The sequence below is a fragment of the Lissotriton helveticus genome, chromosome 4_1 (assembly GCF_964261635.1).
Source record: "Lissotriton helveticus chromosome 4_1, aLisHel1.1, whole genome shotgun sequence".
In the NCBI taxonomy this organism is placed as follows: Eukaryota; Metazoa; Chordata; class Amphibia; order Caudata; family Salamandridae; genus Lissotriton; species Lissotriton helveticus.
The window spans coordinates 1,335,800,575-1,335,824,817 of record NC_136063.1 but is presented as its reverse complement, the minus strand read 5'-3'; positions in this window follow the sequence as shown (position 1 = coordinate 1,335,824,817).

Sequence of the window (24,243 nt, the reverse complement as noted above, 5' to 3'; positions counted from 1 at the left end):
CAACCTATATGGTGATAGGCTTTGTTCCAAGTCTTGCTTTGGCCTTGGTGTCCTGCTAAGGGAATGTCATGTGCCAAGGTGAGTAGGGAACTCCTAAACTTCAGAGGTCTGACCAACCTCCTGCTGGCACAAGGTTTGGGGTCCCTACCCTTGAGTAAAGGAGTCCCTCATCCCAATACATCCTGTGAGATCTACTGACAGTCCCAGCAGCCTCAGCAGCAGCTTGCTGTCTAAGGGGTTCATGAGAGGGGCAGGCTTGTTGCTCCCAACTCAAGTCAGTCCTGGAAGGGCCCGTGTCCCCAAGAACTCAACCTGACCAGGCTCAAGTTCATCTGAGACAATTCTTTCACAGGGACTACGATCATCTCCCTCAAGAGACTTATCTTCAGTCTGGGTCTGGGGGGGAAGACTTCTCTTGGAAGGCCCTTGGTCCATTATTTCAGGATCCTGGGCCTGTTCAGTGTTAGCCAGTTTGGCCTGTGACCTGGTCACAGCAAACACATCTGCAGTGAAGTTGAGCATTGCTGCATGAGTCCTTAATTCTACCTCATCCCAAGCTGAAGTTCCCAAATCATTGCCCAACAAACACTCTACAGGTAGGTCTGAACTTACCACAACTTTCTTAGGGCCAGTTACCCCTCCCCAGCTGTGATTAACAACTGCCAAGTAATTGATCACTTGGTACATTTCTCTAACTATGATGTGGTCAGGGGCCCAAGATTCTCTGTCACCATAGTGGCACCTGCACCTGTGTCCCTGTATGCCATGGCCTCCCTACCATTGATAAAGGCTATTTTCTGTATTTGCCCAGGTTACTGGGACTGACAAATAAGGTGGTAAGATCCATGCCACCATCACAGACAAGCACAGCCTGTGCTGAAGTTCTTAGTAGGCCAGAACCCAAGGTTAACCCTACTAATCTCTTGTTCCTTCTACCACCACCTGTACTTGTGCTAGGGGGCACACTTGCCTTCCTTAGGGGCAGTGGTGGTAGGAGGATTTTTTTCCTTGGATTTTGAACAATCAGCATCTCTTGTCCAATGGGTCTTCTGTTTAAGGAGATAACACCAAGGTTTCTTTTTGCCTTTACCTTTGTTAGATTGTGACTCGCCTCCAGATGCAGGCTTTTGGGGCCCTGATGAAGACTGTTTTTGATCTTCACGCTTGTCCCCACCCTAATCGGAGTTTTAGAATCTTGCTTCTTCTGGTTACCATCATTGATCTAGTTTTTCTGCTTCACCCTGGCTCTGACCCACTTATTTTCCTTCTTTCCCAAATCTTGGGGAGAAGTCAGGTCAGAGTCAACCAGGTACTGATACAATAACTGATTTTGGCAATTATTAAGGATCTGCTCCCTCATAATAAAATTGTCCACTCCCTTGAAATTATTGACTTTGCTGCCAAGCAACCAGCATTCCAGAGCCTTAATGGCACTGTTAGATCTGGGGGTCTCTAGTTGGAAGAGGTAGGTACCTTTGACCAAATAGGGTCCCTTGCTTCTATACAGGGTAAGGGGGAAACCCACTGTAGATAACCCCTGTTATCCCCCTTGGTAGCGTGGCACAAGCATAATGGCCCAAGACAGGCACAGCCTAATTCAGACCCAAGGTGCTACTCCTCCCTCCACTCCAAATGCAGATAGGTCTATTCAGCTTAGTGCTGGCTCATCCAGACTCCAGGAGCCACCCCAGCCCCTTTCACTCTCCAACCACACAGTCAACCCACAACCAGGCAGAGGCACACAGAAAAGTTGAACAAGAAAATAACCACTTTCTACCAGTGCTATTTACAAACACAGAATTTAAAAACCACCTATACTAAAAGATGTGTTATTAAATTCGGAGTTCAGGGATACCAGACTCCAATGGGCTATCTCACTCCTATGGGAAGATATGCAGGTACACATGTTACACAGCATTCCCCATTCTGTCCTATAGGCAAGATGGCTTCTCAATAGTGAAAAACTAAATTGGCAGTATTTCACTATCAGGACATGGTTCAAACATCAGTACATGTCCTACATTCCACATACACAGCACCCTAGGGGTACCTTGGGCCTGCTGTAGGGTTGTCCTATTTGCACAGCAAGGGAGAGGTAGGGCCTGGCAAGTAGGTGCACTTGTCAGATCAAGATGGCAGTTAGCTACTCTTTTAGGGCTTCTTAGGTGGATGTCACAATCTTAGCTGCAGACCCACTAATAGCATTTAACTTACCAGTCCTGGCAAACTTAGTGCACTTTACTAGGGACCTACTGGTAAGACAAATATGCCAATCATGGATAACCAATCATCATAATAATGTATACAGGGAGCACTTGCACTGAGACACTGATCAACAGTGACAAAGTGCCCAAAGCATCTAAACCAGCAACAATGAAATTCAGCATAGCATCAAAAATATAGGCGGTAGAGACAAAATGTCAGGAAAAACCACACCAAGGTGCCAGTTCTAACACGTTTCACCCCCAGCTGAAAAGTGGGGAGAATTACTCATCCACTTGGGAGTTCTCATCACTAAGGCAGAAAAACCTGGACAGACCATCAGCATTGGTGTGTTCTGTGCCAGGACAGTGTTCCACCGTAAAGTCCATTCCCTATAGGAAAATGGACTACCACCACAGTTTTGTGTTCTCACCCCTCATCCGCATCAACCATCTGAGGGGCCTGTGGTCTGTCTGAACCCGGAAGTGAGTCCCAAACAAGTAGGGCCTTAGCTCCTTCAGTGCCCAGACCATGGCAAATGCTTCCCTTTCAATTGCACTCCACATCTGTTCCCCAGGAATTAGCCTCGGACTAAAGAAAGCAACGGGTTGGTCCAAGCCCTCATTATTCAATTGTGAGAGTACTGCTCCCACACCATGCTCTGAAGCATCTATCTGCATCACAAACTCTTTGGAGTAATCAGGAGCCTTGAGCCTGGGCGCCAAGCACATGGCAGCTTTCAGGGCCTCAAAAGTGGTCGAACAGGCATTGGTCTAGATCACCTACTTGGGCTGCTTCCTTGAAGTCAGCTCTGTCAAGGGGGCAACAATAGTGCCATATCCCTTGACAAACCGTCTGTAATACCCGGTGAGATCTAAGAAGGATCTCACCTCTGTGTGGGTCTTGGGGGGTTCCCAAGCTAGTATGGTATCAAACTTGGTCTGTAGGGGCGCCACCTGGCCGCTTCCTACTTGGTGTCCCATATATACCACTGATCCCTGCCCTATCTGGCACTTACCGGCCATGATAGTGGGGCCTGCGCTTTGCAGTGCCTTCAATCCTTCAAAGAGGTGTTGCAGGTGTTCCTCCCAAGTGGAGCTGAACACAACAATGTCATCCAGGTAAGTGGTGCTGAAGTCCTCCAACCCGGAAATTTGACCAGTCTCTGGAAGGTGGCAGGGGAATTTTTCAATCCATAGGGCATAACACGGAACAGGTAGTGCCTCTCAGGTGTTGAAAACGCTGACCTCTCCTTGGCCCCCTCAGTTAAGGCAATCTGCCAGTACACAGATGGTAAATCAAACATACTGAGGTACTGGGCAGCGCCTAACTCATCCACAAGTTCATCAGCTCTGGAGATGGGGTGTGCGTCAGTCTTGGTGACTGCATTGAGCCCAAGGTAGTCTACACAAAACCGAAGTTCTGGAGTTGCACCGGGCGCAGCAGCTTTTAGCAATAAGACTACTGGGCTTGCCCAGGGGCTGCTGGAGGGCTCAAGAACCCCTAGCGCCAACATCTTGGAAACCTCTTCTTTGATGCTTGCCCTTACCTTGTCAGCTACTCTAAATTTCTGTTTTACAGGCAGACTTTCCCCAGTTTCCACATCATGGATGCAGCAATTGGTGACTCCTGGTGTCAGGGAGAACAGGGAGGCAAACTGACCCAACACCTGGCAACAGTCCATCTGCTGTGCTGGGGTTAGGGTAGGAGAGAGGTTCACCCCATCCACTGACCCATCCTGCTCCTTTGCTGACAGGAGATCAGGAAGAGGTTCACTCTCCTCCACCATCCCATCATCTGTAGCAAGGAGCATTGTCACATCAGACCTCTTAAAGTATGGAGGTGGTTCACATGTTGGACCCTCAAAGGGTTCTTGAGAGACTGCAAGTCAAACAGATAGGTTACTTCAGTCTTGCACTCCACTACCTCATAAGGCCCAGTCCACTTGTCCTGGAGCGCACAGGGCTCCACTGGTGCCATCACCCACACTTTCTGCCCAAGTTGAAATTCTTCCAGAGAGGCATTCTGGTCGTACCATCTTTTAATTTCTTCCTGGCCAGATTCCAGGTTTGCCTGAGTAAGTTTCCTGAATCGTTGAGTCTGGTTCCTGAAGGCCAGCACATAGCTGAACACTTCTTGAGGTATCTTACCAACCCTCCTTCAGCAGACTCAGAGGTCCTCTCACAGGGTGACCGTACAGGAGTTCAAAGGGACTGAGTCCTAAGAACTTCTGGAGGACCTCCCTGTAGGCAAACAACGGGAATGGCAGGAAGATGTCCCACTTCTGTCTTATGGGCTCCGCAAGGTTCATAATCATGCCTTTCAGAGTTCGATTGAATCTCTCAACCAACCCATTCCCTAGAGGATGGTAAGTAGTGGTGAACTTGTAAGTTACCCCACACTCCTTGCATAAATACCTCATGTACTTTGAGATGAAGTTGGTACCCCGGTCCAAAAGGGGATGATGGACGGAGCGTTTGAACAAATCAAACACTCACCCCCAGTCAACTGATCTGGGTTTAATCCATCACCATGCCTTAGTTTACTCAGCCACCCCAGTTCAGACATGGCTATATGCAAATCAGTCTGACCCTGCGCCTCATGGGAACAGTCCAGCCCGAACTGCCAAGCCATGTCTTCCCTGGACCAGAAACAAGCATCCTGGCACCGGTTTCGGATTCATAATCCTCATCAGCCAGGCTATCTTGAATCCAGTGGCCAAGTGAACAAGGGACTCACGTCTGAGCATACCCTGCCACACTTAGGGCGAACAAAGCGATACAAAAGGGGATGATGGACGGAGCGTTTGAACAAATCAAATACTCACCCCCAGTCAACTGATCTGGGTTTAATCCATCACCATTCTTTAGTTCACTCAGCCACCCCAGTTCAGACATGGCTATATGCAAATCAGTCTGACCCTGTGCCTCATGGGAACAGTCCAGCCCGAACTGCCAAGCCATGTCTTCCCTGGACCGGAAACAAGCATCCTGGGACCGGTTTTGGATTCATAATCCTCATCAGCCAGGCTATCTTGAATAAAGTGGCCAAGTGAACAAGGGACTCACGTCTGAGCATTCCCTGCCACACTTAGGGCGAACAAAGCGATACAAAAGGGGATGATGGACGGAGCGTTTGAACAAATCAAACACTCACCCCCAGTCAACTGTTCTGGGTTTAATCCATCACCATACTTTAGTTCACTCAGCCACCCCAGTTCAGACATGGCTATATGCAAATCAGTCTGACCCTGTGCCTCATGGGAACAGTCCAGCCCGAACTGCCAAGCCATGTCTTCCCTGGACCGGAAACAAGCATCCTGGGACCGGTTTCGGATTCATAATCCTCATCAGCCAGGCTATCTTGAATCCAATGGCCAAGTGAACAAGGTACTCACGTCTGAGCATACCCTGCCACACTTAGGGCGAACAAAGCGATACAAAAGGGGATGATAGACAGAGCGTTTGAACAAATCAAACACTCACCCCCAGTCAACTGATCTGGGTTTAATCCATCACCATTCTTGAGTTCACTCAGCCACCCCAGTTCAGACATGGCTATATGCAAATCCGTCTGACCCTGTGCTTCATGGGAACAGTCCAGCCCGAACTGCCAAGCCATGTCTTCCCTGGACCGGAAACAAGCATCCTGGGACCGGTTTCGGATTCTTTGAGATGAAGTTGGGACCCCGGTCAGAAACCACCTCTCTGGGGAACCCCACATGAGTCAAGATCCCCATCAATGAACGGCCAACCACATGGGCGGTGATTTTCCTGAGAGGGACAGCTTCCGGGTACCTGGTGGCATGATCCACCAAGACCAAGATAAACTTGCTGCCTAAGGCTGTCTTGGGTTGCAGTCCCCCCAAAATGTCGATGCCCACCTGCTCAAAAGGGGTGCTCACCACAGAAAAAGGGTTGGCGAGGAGCCTTACACTTCCTTCCACTTTTGCCACTTGCCTGGCAAGTCTGGCAAGTCCTACAATGTGTACCAACGTGCTTCCTCATTTGGGGCCAGTAAAAGTAGGTGACAAGCCTCTGGTAGGCCTTGTCATACCCGAAATTTCCTGCGAGAGGCACGTCATGAGCCAGACCCATTAGAAAGATCCTAATGTGCTTGGGTACCATCAGCACATGAGCTGCACCGGGCTCAGCGATCTTGGGCTCACTATAGAGTAATCCATCTTCCCAGTAAATAAGGTGAGCTCTGGACTCGCCACCTGCTGTCTAGTCTGAAGCCTGTTGCCACATACCAATGAGGGAAGGGCATTTCATCTGTGCCTTTGCAGAACTCCTTCCTGGAGGGACCTCCTTCCTGCTGCCAATGGGTCAGCTCCAGCTCAGGCAGGTCTCCCAGTTTGCCCACCTGTTTCCCTGTAGGTTCCAGGGCATCCCCCTCGGGTTCTGCTTCCCCCTGGACCATGGGAATGGCTGGGGCTGATTTCCCATGCCCTCTGACCCTTTTCCTTCTGGCAGGCACCTGGGCCACTGCTTCAGGCTCCAGGTCCTCTTAATCCTTTGCGTGCTGCGTGAATTTTGGCCCTGTGCAGGAATTCTAATTAGTGGGCGGGATTCGGCAGTGGGTGCTTGGTTTTTCTGGGGGCACTTACGGTCAATGTGACCCACCTCCCTATATGAGTAAAATATGGGTGGAACACAGTTGTCCTGTCTGCTCTTAGGTGGGTAGGACCTCTTAGGCTTGGGACTCTTTCTCATGGGAACTATTTTGGGGCCCTCTAGAGAACTCCTTTTTGTTGCCCTTGTCCTCCCTCACCTTCTGCTGGGGACATTTCCCACCTTTTGCTGTGGCACCTACAATCCCCAGTCTGCCTCCTTAGCAAGTGGGAGAGACTCCCCGCGGAATGGACGCTAGCAGCCCTGGAGGCTGCTCTTGCACAGGCAAATCCTGTGGCCCAAACCGATTTCCGTGCTCAGCCACATTTGTATCACCAGCTCCTTTGGCCTCCCACCAGACTTTTAAGGCCTTCTGTAGCTCATCCATCTTAGCGCTACTCCTTGTGGGACATCCCAAATACTTGCAAAATTTTTGAGTTTATCTATCTTGTAGGAGTACAAATCCTCAATGTGAAACACCAATTGCACCCCCTCACTTGCTGCTTTACCATTTTGAGACATGATGCATGGATGATTCAAGTATCAAAAATAGAACCAAAAAAGGAAAACAACACAGTATGTGGCTGCATAGTGGTCTGCACTAAAAACTACAGATGTACACTAATCACTGTAGGTCAAGTGCAAATACAAGTTCAATTCTTCAGCGCTGACCATCAATGTTAGATCTGGGGGTCTGTAGGCTGGCAGAGGTAGGTACCTTTGACCAAATGAGGACCATTACTTCTAGTCAGGATAAGGGGGAAACGCACTGTAGATAACCCCTGCTCGCCCCCTTGGCAGTTTGGCATGAGCGGACAGGCTTATCCCCAAGGCAATGTGTAAAGTGTTTGCACCAACACCCACAGTAACACAGTGAGACACCACAAACAGACACCACACAGGATATTTATATATATATATATATATATTTTCAGCCGAAAACTCTCCAAGATAAAGAAAGAAGTATATATATGTATAAATATATATATTCACTGAAAAAAACCATAGGCTTTACACCAGTTATAGTTAGGAATTAGCATTTAAAAAACTTATTAAATTCACAGAAAAAACCATAGGTTTCACAGCAGCTATAGTTAGCTGGAAGTTTTACTCGCATAAAACCATTGAAATTCCCACGTTATAGTTAGTTGGACTCACTATAACTTGCGCGTGCAATGCACTGCTGATGACGTCACATATTACATCACTCATGACATGGTCAGTGACATCACTCATGACATCACTCATGACACCATCCAGTGAATGTGTGTCTTTCCGAAAAATAAATATGTGTTATATATGTATATGTAAAAGTTGATTGAAGAATAAATGTTTAAATACATGTTTACATGGATGTTTTTAAAAAAAAAAAATTGATTGGTTAACTGCCTTATTAAGTGTATCTTAGGCAATACATATATTAGTGAGTAATGTTTAAATATTTAAATATAAGGATTAGTGTTTCACTTTGTGTATAAGTGGCTGCATGGGTTGGTGAGTAGCTACATGTGTATGTATATGGGTTATTAGATGTTTGTTTTAATATCAGTATGAGTGTCTATATGGTTTGGTGGGGGTATTACTTAGCACATAGATGCATGAATGACTGACTCTCTGTTTGTATGTGTTTTGAAGACAGCATATGTGCAGGACTGTATGGGTGGATGAGTGTGTATATGTGTATGTTAGTGAGTGAATGACTGTCTCACTAGTGTCTTTATCAGTAACTACACATGTTTTAATCTAGTATATGTAAATATTGATGTATATAAGTGAGTATATGTGAGAGTAAGATATTGTGAGAGTTCCTGTTTAAATAAGTATGTGTTTCTATAAGTGATTGTTTAAGAGAATAAATATGTGTAAATTTCCTTAGAAGTAATGTGGTAGTGTGTGTGTATAGCTCTATATGCAAATAAATGGATGTTCAATAGTTTATTTGCATGTGTGAGTATGTGTGTGAGTAACTTTTGGATGACTGTCGGTGTGTAACAGGATGTATAGGTGTATCACTACATATGATGCGTGAGTATATGTATGAGTGAGTATATAGAACTGTTGGTGAATGAGTGGATGTGTATATAGATGGTGGAATTACTGAATTGGTTGTTGTAACTGGTATGGGTATTTTATTTTTTTTGAAAATTTTACTTTCTATTTTTGAATATGTGTTTCAAAGGTTACATTACAGTGAAAGGAGGTCTGTCACTCTGTCACAAGGATGGTGTCATCAGTGATGTCATGAGTGATGTCACTGACCATGTCATGAGTGATGTAATATGTGACGTCATCAGCAGTGCATTGCACGCGCAAGTTATAGTGAGTCCAACTAACTATAACATGGGAATTTCAATGGTTTTGTGCGAGTAAAACTTCCAGCTAACTATAACTGGTGTGAAACCTATGGTTTTTTCAGTGAATTTAATAGGTTTTTTAAATGCTAATTCCTAACTACAACTGGTGTAAAACCTATGGTTTTTTCAGTGAATTTCAATGGTTTTTTAATAGCAAATCTCTATAGGTATAAAAAGTAAAAAAATGTATAACGAATTTTATATTGTATAATTATGTAAATTTTTTTTTGCCCCGGGGCACTCCCGGGGCGCGTACCGGTGAACGCACGGGTAAGCGCAATGTTACAGCGCGCCCCGGGGCGCGTACCGGTGAGCGTCCCGTTAGCGCTATTCCCCCGGGCACGACTAGGGGCGTGCCCCGGAGCGCGTAGCGTAAGCGTGTCGGGTCATGTGATCTGAAAATAACACTTTTCATTGGTGCAGATCAGTTTTGGTTTCCAAATGATTAAAGCCCGGATCATGTGACTTGAAAATAACACTTTTCATTGGTCCAGAACAGTTTTGATGATGAAAGACCCCACCTTTTTTCCTTATTCTTACTTTGTCCTTTGACTGAGGAAGACCTGTTTCAACAACTTAGAGAAATATTTTGTACTTTAAAATGGCTACAGTAGCAGCAGCAGCTAGAGCATCTGCACCACCACCACCAAGAGGACCACTACAACATTACATTGGTGGTCAAGAAGAGGAGGAGGAGGAAGAGGAGGAGGAGGAGGGGAGAAGATGTCTGCATGAAGACAATACCCCATACCAGCCAAGGCCACACATTGTATGGGAGTTTTTTACTATCCCAGAGGGCAAGAAAAAAGTCAATGCGGCCAAGGTGACTTGCCTAATCTGTGGAATGGAACTTTCAAGGGGCAACCCTAACAAGAAATATTCTTTTGGTAATAATACCATGATTAGACACATGATCCGCAAGCATCCGAACAACTATTCTGCTGCATAGATGAGGGAACTGGCCAGTAACCTCCCCCAATCTTCAAGGACCACCCGCAAAAGAAAACAACCCACTGAATCGGGACCAGAGACAACGAAGACGATGCCTTGCATTCAACCACGATTTCCGGATTTCCGAATTACATGTATATATTGTGGTAAGCTCATCTCCTATGGTGAAAAGAGAGTAAAGCTCGTCGTCCTTGCTGGTGACAACCACAATTGCCCCAAAAAAACGTAATTTTTTCATTTTTTTGTTTTTTGCTCCAGTTGAGCCATTTTCAATTCCCTTTTTTTTGTTTCTCCCCATAAAAAATACAAAAAAAATATAAAACTGTTCAGAAAAGCCAAAAAAAGTACAAAATGTTCAAAAAAACATTATAAAAAATATAAAACAACAAAAAGAAGAAAAAGAACAGTTCTTTTTAGAACTACCTCTAATTTATAAAAATAAACATATATTTTTAAAGAATCTCTGTCAATTTTTTTTTCTCAGGGTATGCGCACCGGGGCGCGCACTCAAAAAAAAGAGAAAAAAAATTAATGAAGGAGTTAGCATGAGGGAAGAACACAAAGAGAGTAATGTTAAGAGAAAGAGAGCTAGAGGGAGAAACACAGAGGGATTGTTTATTACATAGTAAAAAACAGAGAAGGTGTAATAGGGTGAAAGTGAGAAAAGTAAAATGAATAAGGAAGCGAAAGAAGGGAAGAGAGAGGAAGACGACTAAAGTAGAAATAGTGGGAGAATGTGAGTGGCTGTTGAAAGAAAAAGAAAGGACACTAAAAAATGGGGAATGAAGAGTAGTGACGGAACCGGGATAAATGAACAACGGTGAGGGAGGGTGAAAAAAGAGCAGTGAGTGTAAGTAAAGAGGGGTGAAAGAGGGTGAAAAATTTAATTAGAATAAGAACTGGGGAGTGACAAAGAGAAAGGACAGAGAGAGTAAAGGAAACAGTGCCTGAATGGGTCTGAGTGAAACAGCAAAGAAAGGTAAGTAATGCAGTGTGTGTGACTTATAGGGAGTCACTGGGTGTAGGTCGGGGTGGGGGTGTGTAAGGTGTGTCTGTGGGTGTGGGTGTGTGGGGTTTTTCGGTGTGGGTGGAGGTGAGGGTGTGTGAGATATGTGTGAGGGGTGTGTGGGTGTGGGGGGTATGTGTGTGGGATGTATGTGTGTGTATGGAATGTGTGTTAGTGTGTGAGGAGTGTGTGTGGGGGGGTGTGTGTGTATGAGGTGTGTGTGTGGTGTGTGTGTGGGCTGTATGTCAGAGGTGTGTGTATGTGTTGGAAGGGGGATGAGGTGTGTGTGTAGGAGCGAAGTAAATATTTAAGAAAAAGAGAATGAGTGAGGGAGCAAAGGAAGGGAACAGAGGGTAAGTGAACTAAAGAATGGGGACTGAAAGAAGTTGAATGTGAGAGGGGAAATAGGGAAAGGGGAGTAAACATGGAGAATAAGAATAAGTGAACGAAGCAGAGTAAGGAAACAGGAGTGAGGTTGCTTCAGAAATTATTAGTGAGCTTAAAGCAAAGGGTGATGACAAACTACATTTTTTTAGTCACACTTACCATATAATAAATGTAACTTGTATTAATTTTTTTTACTACACTTTGTATCTGTGAAAGAGAGAAGAAAAAATAAGTTATAATTAGTAAAATATAAATTTTAAAATAAAAGATACAAATGAAGAGGTTAAAAATCATAACAGTGTATTTAGAAATAAAGTAAGAGTGAAGGACACAGAAAGAGAAATAAAGTAAGGTAGAAGGACAAAAAGAGAGAAAAAGAAATAGAAGGAGAGCAAATTACTAAGAGTAAGGCATATAGATTCACTAACAGAGAGGAAGATAAGAAGAGAGAAATGAAATGAAGGTAAGAAAGATACTAAAAGAATGTGAGTTAGCGAAAACTAAATCAGGAAACAGGAGTAAGTAAAAAGATAATGACTGAGAGGGAAAGGAGTCTAATTAAGGATGCATTTAGAAGAATGAGGAATGGAAGATAACTGAGTAAGTGAAGAACAGTCATAGAGTGAAGGGATGAAGGGAGAGAGGATAATATAGAAGGATTGAGTGAAAAGGAGTGAGGAAGTTAGTAGACAGACAGACTAAGAGAAAAACTGAGTGAAGTGGAGTACAATGAGTGAGGAAAGGAAATGAGTAAGGGAGCAAAAAAAGGAAAGAGAGGAGAAGAGGACTAAAACAGTGGTACTGAGAGAAAATGATTCGGTGATAAAAGTATAGAGAAGGACACTGAAAGATAGGAAATGAGGGATAGTAATGGAAACAGAGTAAAATAAATGGGATGAAGAATGATGAGAGAGGAGCAGTGAAGTTGTTGTAAGAGAAATGATACAAGGTAGATAAACACAACTGAACATAACACAAGGAGAGTGAGGGACTGAGGACATAGAGGTAGTGAACGGAAAATAGACAGAAGAGGTCAAAAGAAAGAATCAAACAAGGATAAGCGAGGGAGAGTGGGTGATTTATAGTGATAGAGTGCGACAATACTGCTGAGTGAGTAAAGAGGAATTACTAAAAGAGCAAAGGAGTAAAATACGGAAAAGGGAAGTAAAGCAGAGAGACTGAAAGCTGAAAAGTTATGCAAGGGAGAGAGGGGATGCAGACAGTTGAAATGAGAATGAGGGGTTGTGAAAGAAGTGGAGTAAAGGAACGGGGATTACAGAGAGTGAGAGAAAGACATTATAAGTGAGTAAAAAGAGCTGAAAGAGAATGGAAAAAGGAAAGTGAGTGTCAGACAATGGGAATACAATTTAATTTACACAATCCAAAGTATAGAATAACTTGTACAACATGTTACATAGTTTATTTTTGCTGTTCTCAGAATATATTGAATTTCACTTAAAACAGTGAGTTCAAATTACTCATCATATGACAACGGGAAAAAAACACAATCGAAAAGATTGTGTTTTAAAAAAAACCTTAGATACTGACAAATGACAAATGTACACTAATCTTTGATTCACTTACTTTTCCTTTAGGCCAAATAGTATATCATGAAGGTCTTTTTCTCGTTGGAAAGTACTCTGCTGTTCACTAAAAAATCCATTTCATCGACTTTCTAGAATAAAAGCTCCAAGAACATCTGAAATATTTTCATTATTTTCATATACTCCTTTTTTTCAGTCATGACTCTTTACTCATTCCTTTAGCTTTCCTTTTGGCCAAATAGTGTCAGATGTATGAGTATATTTTCAAATTAATTCTAAGAAACTCTGAAATTACCGTTTTTCCGACGTTCTGAAAGAAAGGCTCTTACAACATTTTCACAATATTTAAGTATTTGTAAAACCATCTCTGACTCACTCATGTTCATCATTTTGTATAATACTGATATCACTTACTATGAGATCCACTTAGGTACCTATATGACAAGTCAATTTTTTATATTACCTGGATCACTTTTACTCAGAATATATTTTTAAACTGCAAAATAAACTTTATTAACTGGTCCTGTCTTCATAGGCCAATTACCTTTACTTAAATTTTGGTTCTAAAAACACTAGGTATGATTTTTTTAAGTCAAAAGGCAAACGTTGTTTGAAAGTCAAATGAGTGTCATTACACTGGGTCCAACCTTTACGACTTTTTAAATAGCATGTGTAATGCCCTGATGTTGTTGAAGGACCGTCATGATAAATAATAGCTACAGTTGCAAACGTTCTTCCTGAAATTGATAACTGAGAAGCCACAACATTTTTAATAGAAGTTGACAATTTACTTCCATCAGGGCTACACCTTTGGAACATTAAAATCACATATTTGCCATAAGTTTATAAAAATAATGTGGACAGCATTGCAGACTTACATTGGGTACACACCATATTGTGATCAGCTGCTTTAACTAGATTATTAAAAGGCACTGATTTGCAGTCTGGTAAAGTCAAATATATAAATCTTTCAGTGTCTATTCTAGTACTACTTGATAAACTACAGTTGTCCGAGTCATGCTGCCATTGATAAGAAAGGCTAAAAAGATTTTTTATATCTACACCTTCGTCTTCCAAAACATCAAACATATACATTAAAAATTCCTGACAATCCTGCTGAATATTCTGTGAAAATTGATTTTGACCAGAACATATGTCTAGAAGATTTCTAATTTCTGAAACACTTTCTATTTTTGCTCTATCACTGCTACATTTCTCAAACACGGAATTCAATAAACACCAGAATGTTTGATCCCGATTTTCAACAATCTGTTCTTGTAAATTTTGAAGAAAAAAAACAACATTAAGCACTACATTAGCATAGCAGTTGACACCAGAACTGTTTTCAAACTGAAATCCAACAACATCTTCAACAGAATCCTTTTTCTTTCTGCTTACAATTACAGTTTCATCTACTTTTTGTCTTTTTGCTACTACCTCACTGCAATTATTCTCATTTCTTCTTTTTCGGCCTACCACACGTTTTTCAAACAGAGGATATTGAGGCAAATGTGGAGCATACTCTATTCTTAACCTATTGTATTCTTGAACACAATCTAGATCAGCACAAATCTTTGTTTCATCACACTCAATCAAGTACAATCCTGATAAAGTTCTGACTCGTGATAATGCCACATATGCCATACCCTCTTTAAACACAGAACTTCCAATGTTCACCAAAGCACTATCTACACTTAAACCTTGAGATTTATGAATTGTCACCGCATATGCCAAACAAACAGGAAACTGTTTTCGGCGAACATATAAGTCTTTCACAAGCAAAAACTTAGCTGAACAACGACAAATGTGTTCTATTTCGTCAATGCCATCAAATTTAATTTTTAAAATTTCAATTCCATCTCTATTTTTGTAATTCACAAAACCAACAACATGACCCATTGCTCCATTTACCAGACCTCTTTCAACATTTAAATTCCTTCTCAAAATAATATGACAATTTAAACACACATTCAGAGTCTTTTCAAAACCAGCAGTTTTAGATATAGTCTTCTCTAATGAATCCAATTTTGATTTCAAATTTTCAGACAAAATAATTGTTGCTCCCATATGCTCTATTTTATCTATAGCTTCCAGTTTCACTATCTCTTCATTTTCTAACTTTAACATTTTGTTGTTGAACATGGAACATTCTTTCAGAGTAGGCATCAAACATATGCCAGATTTCTTCTCGTTAATTTTCTTAAAAATATTCTCTGGAAGAATGTTTTCATTTGGGTACAAATTTGAAATTAATCGTCCATGTAAAGCTTCTTTTCCATGCTGACTTATTTTTCCGATTCTTACATCTTGTAGAATATTTTTATAATCTTCATCCTTTGCCTGCCGCATATTTTGGAGTAGTTCTGCATATTTGAAATGTAACCATATATTAACGTTTCCAATGCTTCTTAGGCACTTCCTGGTATCTTCATGCGTGGCCATTTTAAACACTGGTTGTCCTTTCACTGGAGTCAACTGCAGTAGATCTCCAAAAACAATAATGTGTTTTCCTCCGAATAACACATCATACTCTGTTCTAAGAATTTCTTGCATTCTCAAATGCACAAAAGCAAGCATTAAATTTGAGACCCATGCTTACTTCATCAATGATAAGAAGTTTCATTTTCTTCAGGACTCTGGAAACTTCGGAACACGCATCTCCAGATAGCTTGTGGTATTGCAATTTGTTATCATGCTCCACTGGCAGCATCAGTAAACGATGTAAAGTAATCCCTTTAATATTATGTGCTGCCAGCAGAGTTGGAGCGGTAACAACACAAGACAGCGGTGATTCAGTCCTTTTCTGCAGATAAGTTGCCATTGCTTTAATCAGAAAACTTTTTCCAGTTCCCGCTTCTCCACTCACGTACAGTTGGACAGGCTTAAATGATGTACATGAGCACTCTTTCTTCTCATGACTGAATCCATGTTCAAACTGTTCTGTGACTTCGTCATATATCTGTTTCTGCTCAAGGTTTAATTGTTTCACCAAATCTTCTAAATTAATTACATCCTCTTGAGCTTGCTCCATAGCTCTTTCCACCTCATCCATGGCAGTGGCAGCTTCATTTTGGATAATAGGTCCTCCTAGTGGATCCTGACTCAATGAAGCAGAACTCTGACTGTCTTGAGAACTGTCTCTCGCAATCTCTGCAGCAATTGTTGCTTCTTACTCTATTTCTTCATTCAACATTTGCAGATAATTTGGAAAAACAGGACATTCTATGGTATCCTTCGTTGCATTAAAAGAGTCTTCGTAACAGAGAAAATCTCCAAGTAGTTCCTCTTCTGTACGCCATGGTTTAAAGAGTTGCAAAAGAGCCAAATAGTAAAATTCTCTTTTGTGTGGATTTTCACAACTCAATTTTCGATGATTAATCAAATGGCCTTTTCTAAGCTTCACTAGACATCCTTCACATCCAATGACAGCATATATTCCATTATTGATATCTTCTCTGATGTTCCTCTTATAAATATATCTTTGCAGAACTTCATAGAGACAAGCGTTCTCAAGATAAGGACTTCTATTTGGATAGTATGTAACCAACATGTTTGTCTTCAAAATATCTGTACTTTCTGGTTCTTTCTCCGCCACGTACTCTATTTCCTGTACAGATTTCAAAACTCGGTTTCGTGTTGCAGCAAGACCTAGACTCACCCAAATGATGGTTCTAGATTTGGCATATAGACTTGCTGATGACAATCGATCGGAACATTCATATGCTCCAATTTCTCGATGTGACAACATCTTTAGACTGTAACTGTATAACTTCTTGCTTAGACTCTTTTCATGTGAAATGTCCTCCCACATTTCCTTCAGTTCTGTCTTTTCTTTTTTTGTGATGTAAGACGTCACATATCGAGCCACAGCAATAGAGTTGTCAGCAACGAACTGAATATCCATGTTAGCATTCCACATGGACAAAATCACTGGGTTGTAGTCGTTGATGTACTTGGACTCTTCGTTTCTTTTTAAATTGTATGTATTTTTGGGTGATTTCCTCGTCACAGTATGTCGCAGAGAAGACATCAAATTATTTACTCTTCCTTTAGAAATCACTGCTCCTGTAAAACCAAAACGACATTTTGCGTAGAACTTGTCCTTGTTTCTGAATTTTCGACGACAGTACTTTCCACAACGATGGGATTGAAAGCGTAAAACTTGTTTCCTTAAACTGTTTTCTTCAGTAGTTTTCGGAACAGCACATGTTGAATACTCTTCAATGAAGCTCATCACTGTCTCATCCAAATCTGTTCCAAATTTGGGTGCATCTTTAATCCACAACAACATATGTATGTGAGGAGCACCTCTCGCTTGGTACTCCTTTCTCCAAAAGAAATCCAAAACCTCTCCAAGGGGAGGATTTTTTTTGTTGGTAATAAAAGACATCATAGCTTCAAATCTATGATTAAAATATCTGCATACATTCACTGGATCCAAAGAACACAGTTCTCCAGGTGTTTTGAATTCTATATTTTGTATATTTGCATTTGCCTCGCGTATAAATTGAAGTAAGTCGTCCCATGCATACTCGGCACAGCTAAGAGTGAGGAACCATTTAGGAGTTCCTAAGTTTCTTAGCATACATTTCAATTCCCCATGACGACGGTACCAATACTTGTTTGTACCACGCTGACATGCCATGAGATTGATTAGATGAGATTCCAAAATATTATCTTGCAGATTAACTTTCTCCATAAAGTCCCTTGCCGAAACATTTTGGAGATGTGGTCCACTTTTCAGTATAAGGTTTACTGCATAAGAAAGCCCAGACAAGTCACTTTCATACAGTAGATGAATCAAATATGGGATGCATTGACGAAACCTTGGATCTTCAGCATATAATCTTAAAGTCCGGTATTCAGATGCTGGAATTTGAAGTGGTCGATCGTCATATCGTCCACCTCGACCTGTTAGAAATAGCTGTGGAAAACAACAAGCTTCCAAACTTTCTTCCCATACACTAATGGGACTTCCTTTTGCTGATTTCATTTGAAACAAGTCAATTGCATTCCCCAATAATTCTTTGGAATGCAAAGGATGAACAGTATAATGTTCATATATTTCTTCACTTCTAGACACATCAACTTTTTCAATTTGGCCAGCTGAACAATCACTGTCTTCATCTGCAGCTGTTTCCTCTGCTCAAACACATACATGTTTGTAGTACTCATTGTTTTTGACCAAATACAACGTTGCCTTTTTGACTTTCCTAACATCCACTAAATCTTGCCAAATTTTCTTACTCTTTGTCGGAACCCCATTAACTAGAATAACCAGAGGTTCCTCTTCCACTTTCTCTACACCAATTGTATCAATATTTTTCTTGAAATCTAGAGGCAAATAAACAACTCTTCCCTTTAATCCTCTCTGTAAATCTGAAGGAGGCAATTTCCCTATCTTAGGCTCCATGCGAACAATTGCCTGAAAAGGATGGACACATTGAATCAAAATACACTCATATGTATTTAAATCCATCAATTCAGGAGGAATGTCTACCAACTCAAGATTATTATGAACAGCTCTAGCAGGTATTCTGTTTTGATTTAATTTATCATAACAATATTTACAAATACGCTGATCAGAACTCAAATCAAAAGAATTCTCCACCACAAATAAGTTGCAAAATCCTTCCACTCATAATTATTTATCTTTTCACTTTTTACGTATAAATCAACTAATCTAGTTTGATGCTTATAATGAGTTCGTCGACAACACACACAAGTAAAATTCGGCCTTTCACTTGATTTCACCTTAAAACTGATAATTTCCTGGTCAAACTTTTCTGTACTTGAAATCTGTACATTGTCTTCCACATTACCTTGAATTTCTGTGTCAATTTCTACACGGTCCTCTTTTTCACTAAAATAACAAATCTCAAATTCTTCACAAATCTCCTTCACATCTAATTCAGTTCCATGCAAAAGAGCACTGTTTAATTGTTTAAGCTTAAGTGCTGGACTTTTTGCATAATACAACCTTCTCACTAATTTCCTCATTTTGTTATGATGCACTGCTAACATCCTAAAATGATGAAAAACACTCTGACAGACTTTTCTAGAAAGACAAGCCAGTGAATGGCCTTGCAAACCTGTCTTTTCTCTCACTCTGCAAGGATCTAAGTCTTGCAACATTTTCATTTTCTGTTTTAGAGTTTTCTTACTATATGTACGTAAGAAGTTACAAAACAAATTGATTGATTCCTGTCGCACACTACAACTACTACTACACTTCCAAGTGTACACTGGACCCTTAGTACGTCTCCCTAAAACTTCATCAGTCAACACCTCTTCTGGTTCTCTAGGCACAAGTTTCTCTTTTTCAATCGGACAACCGTCTTTCACCTCATATGCTCGACCACTGGTGTCAACTGCATGCACTAAATCATTCTCCTGAAAGTAACTCTCCTCATTAAAAAATGGCTCACAACTTGAACTGTGCATCCATTCTCCAGAAAAAACTTTACAAAAATTAGTCCGATTAATTACTCTTTTCCATTTACTGTTTGATTTGAAAACATCAATTTTCTTGTTAAGTGTCCTAATTCTATTGATTATTAAAATAAATAATTTTTTCTTAACGTCAAAAGCATGATCAACAATCTTCTCTACACTTTTCTTTTTCTTATAAAAAGCAGATCTCTGTTTACCTTTTTAATATTTTTTAACAAATTTAAAACCACCCTATTGCGAAACATTCGTTTACGAATGTCCCTAAATTGATTTTGCCTTCTATTCCTATACATATTATTGTCTCCTGCTGCAGTAGTAACATTTTTTTGGAATCTCTCCTTCCTCTTCAAAATTGCTCTCTTTTTTTTTTTTTCTACATACTGTCCAACATTTTTTTTTTATCTACATATGTTCCGTAAGAAAGACTTAGTTGTCTTACCAGGAGCTTTTTTCCTGTTTTTTGAAGTATTTGTTGTAGAGACTGCTTTAATTCCGTTGCTGTTTTTGATTTTTTCCGCTTACAATCTTTTCGTCTCCTTTCCCTTGAGGGCATTTTTTCTTATTTTTGAAATCTTGAAATTTTTGAAATCTGTGCAAAACAAAAATAAAAATAAAAAAATCATTATAGACCACTATTACCAAACAACAAAACAATGGCAATAAGCAAACAATATAAACACTATAATACTTCTACATATGACCTTATCTCTGTTTTTTAAATATAATTCTAAAAAAATATTTCGGGCACATGAATTACTTTTACATTTTTAACAAGGATTAGATAGTATCTGCATGTTTAAAAAAATATATTTGCACATTTCACAATCATATCACCTGTGTTTCCTCAGATTAGTAAGCAGATTGTACACATGAGGTAAGGACTGTCCTGGGGAACATAGGTGGTGAGGCCGGTGTCTAAGAGTCCACTGGACTGCATTTCATGAAGCCTATCCCCCCCTACACTCTGAGACACAGCCCTCACCTCCTTTCCACCTCTGGACAGACCTCTCTTCCACTACACTCCTCAACACAGGCATCACCTCCTATGCACCCATGGACAATCCTCACCTTATCTGCAACCCAGAATAGACCTCAACTCATCTGCACCATTAGACAGGCCTCAGTTCATTTACACCCCTGAACACGCCTCATCTCATCTCCACCCTGTTACCATCAATTCTACTCAATGTATTGAGGCCTGTCGAAGGGCCACAAATTACATAATGTTTGTCTAAGGGTCAGAGGAGGTAAGTCCTCTCAATTGCACTCATGGACACAGGCCTCAACTCCTTTGTGCCCCTGGACATGCCTCACCTCATCTGTACAATCCACTTCCTAATTTGAGGAAACACAGGTAACATACATTTCCTCTCTCTTGCAAACATTCCTACCAAGCATTACCATAAAAATGACACAAACCAGCAGCAAACAATCTCAGTCTGCTTCCTAATCTGACACAAGTGACATAATTGTGAAAGGTTCAAATATTTTTATGTAATCATGCACACACTATTTATTCCTTCTCAAAAATGTAAAAGCCATTCATTTGCCCCAAAATCGTTTTTTGAATAACATTTTAGAAACAGAGCACAGGTCCTATGTACAAGCATTCAACTTCACTACTGAAACCTCACTATTTCACAAAATAAAAATCCTCTATCTTGCAAATGTAGATACCAAGCATTATCAAAAAGCATGACACAAACCAACAGCAAAAAAGCTCAGAGCCTAATTTATGAGGCCCTGCATTAGTTTTCCGCTGGTGATGCGTCACTTTTCGTGACGCATCGGCAGCATAAAACATGTGCCTTGTTGAGCCATATTTAAAAAATGACACATCTAGGTAGATGCGTCACTTTTTAAACCCCTGCGCCACATTATACCTGCGTCAGGTATAATGTATGCAGAGGGGGCGTTCCCCCGTAAACTACCTTGTAATAGTGACGCAGTGAAATCTATGAGATTTCACTGCGTCACATTTAGGACACTGTTATGTCAAAATCTTGTACCTGCCTCACAGCAGGCGTAAGACTGACGCAAACCCTTTCACATGGGGCTTTCCCCATTTGAAAAGACGCATTGCTGGAGTTGCATCACTTTTGTGACACACTCCAGCAAAGTGTCACTTTTGCGCTTACAGATACGTCAGAAATACTGACTTATCTGTAACTCCTTGCGACATGATGCGTCATACATTAAATATGACGCATCATTGGTGTCGCAAGGAGTGCGCAGTGAAAACTGACGCATCGCTGTTTTCATAAATAAGGCCCTCAGTGTCCTTCCTAATCCGAGGTAACACAAGTGACATGATTGTGAAAGATTCAAATATTTTTATGTAATCATGCACACACTATTTATTCCTTCTCAAAAATGTAAAACCATTGATTTACCCCAAAATCGTTTTTTGAATAACATTTTAGAAACACAGCACAGGTCCTATGTACAAGCATTCCATTTCAGTTCTGAAAACTCACTATTTTACAAAATACATTTCCTCTCTATTGCAAACATTCCTACCAGGCATTACCCAAAAAATGTCACAAACCAACAGCAAAGAAGCTCATTCTGCTTCCTAATCTGAGGTAACACAAGTGACATGATTGTGAAAGGTTCAAATATTTTTATGTAATCATGCACACACTATTTATTCCTTCTCAAATATGTAAAACCATTGATTTACCCCAAAATCGTTTTTTGAATAACATTTTAGAAACACAGCGCAGGTCCTGTGTACAAGCATTCCATTTCAGTTCTGAAAACTCACTATTTTACAAAATACATTTCCTCTCTATTGCAAACATTCCTACCAGGCATTACCCAAAAAATGACACAAACCAACAGCAAAGAAGCTCATTCTGCTTCCTAATCTGAGGTAACACAGGTGACATGATTGTGAAAGGTTCAAATATTTTTAAGTAATCATGCACACACTATTTATTCCTTCTCAAAAATGTAAAACCATTGATTTGCCCCAAAATCGTTTTACGAATAACATTTTAGAAACACAGCGCAGGTCCTATGTACAAGAATTCCATTTCAGTTCTGAAAACTCACTATTTTACAAAATACATTTCCTCTCAATTGCAAATATTGATACCATGCATTTTCAAAAAGCATCACACAAACCAACAGCAAAGAAGCTCAATGTGCTTCTTAATCTGAACTCTCTATCTATATTGAATGAATCATAACTCACCTTTACAAATGCTTTGGGAGATTGAGAACAGTGTCAGATACACACACCAATATTTCTTTAGCAGAGCAAAAGGTATGTACTCCAGCCACTGCAACCATGAATGGCACAGAAAACCTCTAATTCTACACACATATTCCTCATGGTAACCAATCAAAACTCTTCCCTCTCTATTTTCAAATCAACACCCTTCCCCCCCTCAGCCCTTTCTACCTGTTACCATAGCAACTCCCTCCTCACTGAGCTCTCAGGGTTAAAAGTTTATTCTACAATGTTGCACATGAACTCAGCAAGGATGTTTGACCTATCAATAAACCAGCTTATCAGGTACAATCTTTCTTTTTATGACTTTTTCTTGACCATTCAAATGACTTCTTTCACAGAACACAATCATGCACCCTAACTTTCACGTTTCAACAATCTGAATCCACCAATCATTGCTTGTGATTAAAGAGCACTGAAACTCCACAGTTTTTGTTTTGCAAATTCCTACTGTTCCAACTGCCATTTCATTCCTACACTTCATCTGACTGCACCAGAACCTCCTCTCATCATGTACTCTGTCTGGATTATTGGACATAGCTACATTCACTGGGCTCAAAGGTATGCAGCTATCAGAAATGTTCACAATCTTGATTTATCAAATGTGCACATAAAATGGATTGGCCAAAGTGGATTGAGATGTCATCAATTGATACCATTGGTGAAAACCTTTCACCATCTGCCACACCCTGACCGTATAATGTTGCACTGTGGTGGAAATGACCTAGGCACTTTGACTGGGGTAGGTCTGGAAATGGTTTTAAAGGACACCTTTGGGCAATTGATGACACTTTTTCCACAAACTGCCTTGGTATATTCCAATATATGCCAAAGACAGAAATGGAAGTGGTCCAACCAATTTTGTCCACAGATTGAGAAAGCAAGGAAACATGTGAATAAATCTGTTTCTGCTTACAAGAGAGACTATGGAATGGGTTCAATATACAACAACAACTTGCGTTACAACATGCAATATATCTACAGAGGAGATGGTGTGCACTTCTCAGATGAGGGGAATAGAATATTCCTCCTGAATTTAAGATTGTGCATTGGAACCTACTTGTAGGTACCTAAATCAGCCCCAGAACCCAAAAGCTCTTTTCAGGGCTACCCTACATCTGATCACTCACAATGATTATTTTACTCTAACTTTTTTCACTAATTTTCACCAAAGTACGCTCCCCGGTACGCTTCCCGGTGCGCGTTCCGGGCGCTCCCCCCGCGAAAAATTAAAAAAATATTTTTTGTATTGGCCTATATGGGCCTCCTAAGCCCCCCTCAGAAAACCTAGGGGGTCAGGGGGTGTCTACCGTGCCCCCTTTTACCCATTCCCAACGTTGTTTTCAATTTCTAGTATTATTTCCTGACATTAGATTGGTTATGTACATGAATATAAATGAAAAAAGAGGGAAACACAGCCATTTTGACTACAACTACCTGAGGTACATCTTGAAAGGATTTTCACATTTTTTCTTCTTCACCTCTCTCAAAAGTA